Raw genomic sequence first — 5,261 nt, 5'->3', positions numbered from 1 at the left:
TTCCTGGTTGGAGCAACTTAAGGTGGACTGGCAGGCCATACACATGATGACACCGAAAACACTGGATTTAGAGGGTGTCCTTCGGAAACACAGTGAAGTTTTCAAACAGGAGCTAGGCAGCATGGAAGGAATCAATGTGAAATTAACTGTTGAGCCGGAATGCCAGCCAAAATTCTTAAAGGCCCGGCCCCTGCCATATGCACTCAAACCCAAGGTAGAGGCGAGCTTAACTGAACTCGTGGAGAATAGTGTGCTCGAACCAGTAAGCGTCAGCAAGTGGGCAACTTCCAGTTTTCCAGTTTTAAAGAAAGATGGAGGCTTAAGAATTTGGGGGGACTTTAAAGTTACTGTAAATCCAGTGTTGTCAATACCCCTTTCGGTATAAGCGTTTACCATTCGGAATTACTTCGGCTCCATCCCTGTTTTAGCGAGCGATGGACCAGATTCTGGCAGGGCTTCCGGGAGTAGTGTATTACTTAGATGACATTCTTGTGACCGGCACTGATGAGTCTGCAGTCGAGTATCTGGGCCATGTCATTGATGCCTCTGGTCTACATACGTCTCCATCCAAGGTTAAAGCCATTGTGGATGCTCCAGAGCCCAAAAATGTCAGCCAGCTGCATTCTTTCCTCGGCTTGCTTAATTATTACGGGCGGTTCATTCCAAACATCGCTACCCTGCTGAAACCCTTGCACAAACTGTTGTGTCATGAAAATAGTTGGAGGTGGACCACTGAATGTCAGGAGACATTTAAAAGAGCGAAAGAGACTTTGTTAAAATCAAAGGCCCTCACCCATTTTGACCCTGCTCTTCCGAATCAGCTGGCCTGCGACGCTTCCCCATATGGTGTGGGAGCTGTCTTGTCTCACATCATGCCGAATGGTCAGGAGAAGCCGATAGCATTTGCTTCAAGGAGTCTGAACAAAGCTGAAGCAAACTATGCTCAGATTGAACGTGAAGCATTAAGCATCGTGTTTGGAGTGTGCAAGTTTTACCAGTATATTTTTGGAAGGAAGTTCACGCTGCTGACTGATCATCGCCCACTTACTGAACCATGGCATCGCATTCATGCTGATTTTGCAGGCCCAATCGAGGACAAAATGCTGTTGGTTGTCACTGATGCACAGAGTAATTGGCCTGAAGTGGCTATCATGAAATCTACCTCAGCTGACAAGACAATTGAGAAGTTGGGAGTAATTTTCAGTAGATTTGGACCACCCGTGCAGTTTGTCTCAGACAATGGACCCCAATTTATATCGCATGAGATGGCCACATTTCTGCTAGCAAATGGGGTACAACATATCAAGTCATCGCCCTCCCATCCTGCAACAAATGGGCTAGCAGAAAGGTTCGTCCAGACCATGAAACATGCTTTGAAAGCTTCGGTTGGGCAAGGCACATTTCACCAACGCCTTCATAACTTCTTGCTGTGCTATCGCAGTACTCCACACGCAACTACTAAAGTGCCGCCAGCTTATTTGCTGTTCAGTCGAAAGCTCAGGACAAGCTTTGAGCTGCTTATATATATATATATATATATATATATATATATATATATATATACTGTAGTCATGCACCTACATTTTATTAATATTATTTTTGGCCACAGGCTCTAGTCTCATTTATTGTAGGTAATCTTAGACTGGCTCTACAGAGCAATTAAAGCAGTTCAGTAGTTTAACCTACTTTTCAAACTTTCAGATGCAAATTTGAAACACTTTTATGTCAGGAAGCACAATAAGAGGCCTTTGCCATTTCACTTCAAATGTTTCTCTTCTGGGACGGTTTGAAAGCACTCTTTTATTCTTTGTAAGCTTTGATTAAGAGAGGTCATGTTATTCTATTCATTTTTTACATTTAAAAAACCCCCTCAAAATTCCACTTATAAAATTTGTTGTCTTTTCAAACAAAACAAAAATTCTTTTTAAAGCAAAGCGAATGGGACTGTGATGCATAGAACCCCTGCATGACGATAGCTGGTCTCTAACGTTTTTCATTTGATTTATTTTTTTTGCCGTTTCTCATTTTGATGCTGGGTTTCATACGGGGCTGAGGATGTGGACAGGCTCTGAGCTCTCTGATTTGGCGGGGCTCATGTGAGGGCCTTGAGTTCCCTGTCAGGATTACATTCATCAAACCCTGCGTTTAATCAACTCTGCTTTTTCTAGACTGGATGGTCCACAAATGGCCTGCATGGAGAAGAAAAGCAAGAAAATTCTTCACATTGTCTATTACATCCAAGTCTTTTTTTTTCATCAGTATAACAAGAACATTGTTACATACTACAAATAATCTAGAACTGAAGATATAGGACAGCATAAATGTAGTTCCTACATTGCCTGTTCCACACCGGAAATCACCGATTGAATGAATCTCCTGCACCTCTCCAATGCAGATCATTTCTAATGAACTCATGTTGTAACATCTGCTCTAACGTCAGCCATTTAGTTGGATCCCGGGTTAGGCACTGGCTAACCAGATCCCTGATTTCTGTACAAATCTTAAGGAGAGAGCTGGTTAGTCATGACCATGTGACACTAATGTTGGCATGTATGAAACATGATTAAGAGATTTCTTTCTTCAAAATGAGGTAATAGCAGAATGCTGGGGACCATAGTTATTACAGATAAATAAAACGATTAATTCCATTAAAACATTTTGGTTGAACTGAAATTAAAATACAAACGTAAAAGGCAACATTTCTATTTTTCATTTATTTTACCTTGATGTACTAAAATAACTAAAACCAATTTTTTTTAAATAAAAATTCATAAACCCTATTTAGGCATATTAAAAAAATAACAATACAAAATAAAACTTTGGCTAAAAGTAAACTGAAAACAGAAAATATAAAAATAAAAAAAATAAAATCTATAATAGTATATCAATGATCATAAAATAACACTGGGGACTTACAGAAAAAAGGATTTTTTTAAAATTTACGGTAAAAAACCGGCAGCAGTGGTTGCCGGAATTTTATCGTAAAAAATACGGTAGCAACGTTTTAGGTTTTACGGTTTTTAACTTAAATTAACAGTTAAATATACCGTAATTTCATTAACTGATATAATGTTAATATACCAACCTATTGAAGTACTGAAATCTGTTTTGTACCTTTGTAATGCACTGATAACCACCAAATGCAGGTGGTGATGAGAAAGTCACATGATGAACCAAAGCCCATCACAAGCAGCTTTTAAATAATAAGATGTATAGAAGGTGCACCGTGTCATTCACACAAACACTAAACACCATCATGGTAACACACATTAAACTGAAATAATGCAATAAACATTAATTTAACAACATTAGGTGTAACACTCAACCCTAATATACAAAACTGATAAGAAAAAAACTAAGAGGAAACAGTTATTTCAACAAAAAAACATCAAATTTGAAATGTAACGCAGGGAATTCTGGGAATGTCAATTTACGGTTATTCACTGTAAATTATACGGCCTATTTCACTTCCAAAAACGGTATACTACCGTAAAATTAATGTCCATAACATGTAATGTCCAATACAGTTTTTCACCGTATATAGTAGGGGAATTTACCGTTAACCATTTAACAGGTTTTTACTGTAGCATTTTTACAGTCTTTTACCGTTAAATTCACGGTCATTTTTTACAGTGTGGGGCTGTCATAACATTGTGGTGAAAATGAAAAAGAGTAAAAAAAATAAAAAAAAACTTTTTTCAAAGTGTGTCACCAGTGTTACTTTTCTGAATATCTGGTCACAGATGTAACCAAAGGGATTATATTGGTGAAACATGCAAGCTCATGTGACAATGAAACACAACTACTGAAACGTCTATCATCACATATTAAAAACTACTAATAAAATTACGGACAGTGTACAGCACATACTCTGCACTGCAGAATTACAGTCAAATACTGGCATCCTACAATGATTCAATCCAAGGAGAAAGTCATCCATCAGTACTGCAGAGAATAAATGTAATGGGGCTTTATGAACACTCAAGTCCATACAATTTAAGAAAATAAATGTAAAAAGTTTTAGTCTACTGTCAATTATAGAAATTTATACTGTTCAGTGCATTCAATTGATTAGTAAACATTTTTTTGTACTTTAACTGCTTTTTAACTAACTGGAAACACTACATCCCAAAGTTGCTCTATTGGATTGAGATCTGGAGACTGTAGTCAACTCAATTTCAGGTTCAAGAAACCAGTTTGAGATGATTCAAGCTTTGTGACATGGCGTGTGATCCTGCTGGAAGTAGTCATGAGTCTGTGGTCATCAAGGGACAGACATGGTTAGCAACAATCAGGTATGCTGAGGCATTTAAACAATGCTCAATTAGTATTGAGCCCAAAGTGTGCCAAGAAAATATCCTCCACACCACTACACCACCACCAGCAGCCTGAACCATTGATTCAAGGCAGGATGGATCCATGCTTTCATGTATTTAATACCAAATTCTGTCCATATCAGACTCGTCAGCAGAAATCCAGACTCAGGCAACCCTTTTCCAATTTTCTCTAAGTCCAATTTTGGTGAGCCCATGTGAATTATATTGAGATATATAGATAGATTTATATATATCTGCTTCAAAGTTCAATGTGTTGTGCGTTCAGAGATGCTCTTCTGCATACCTCAGTTAACAAGTGATTATTTCAGTTAGGGCTGCACGATTATGACAAAAATCATAATTGTCGATTATTCCCTTGAAATTGTAATTGCGATTATTAATTACGATTATCACAATTTACAGTGACTGATGTTTATACCATTGTTTGATGCAACTGCATGCCATATTTTTATATGAAAATAAGCAGAAAACACTGACTGAAAAACCTTCAGTGCTTTTCTATAGTATTAAGCCTCAAATGTCAAATATACATCGGATTCATTTCTTCATTAAATTATAAAAAAGTAAAAATATGAACGGTATTATGATGTTATACTAAAACTAAAACAATGGAAAATCCCTTAAGATAACATGTAGAAAGAAAAAAATATATCTTAAGCGTGCAGAATAACATAAGTGGACGATTAATTGCCGATTTTTAACGATTACGTAATTGTGGCGTCCATAATTGTAATCGCGATTAGAAATTCGATTTGAGTTATTTTGAGCCCTAATTTGAGTTATTTTAGTAGTTATTTTATTTTTGAGTTATTATTAGGTTATTCGAGTTGCCTTTCTATCAGCTTGAACCAGTCTGGCCGTTCTCCTCTAACCTCTGGCATCATCAAGGCATTTTCGGCCATAGAACTGCCACTCACTGGATAT

The sequence above is a fragment of the Sinocyclocheilus grahami genome, unplaced genomic scaffold (assembly GCF_001515645.1).
Source record: "Sinocyclocheilus grahami isolate Dianchi unplaced genomic scaffold, SAMN03320097.WGS_v1.1 scaffold698.1, whole genome shotgun sequence".
Lineage (NCBI taxonomy): Eukaryota > Metazoa > Chordata > Actinopteri > Cypriniformes > Cyprinidae > Sinocyclocheilus > Sinocyclocheilus grahami.
This window is presented reverse-complemented; position numbering follows the sequence as displayed.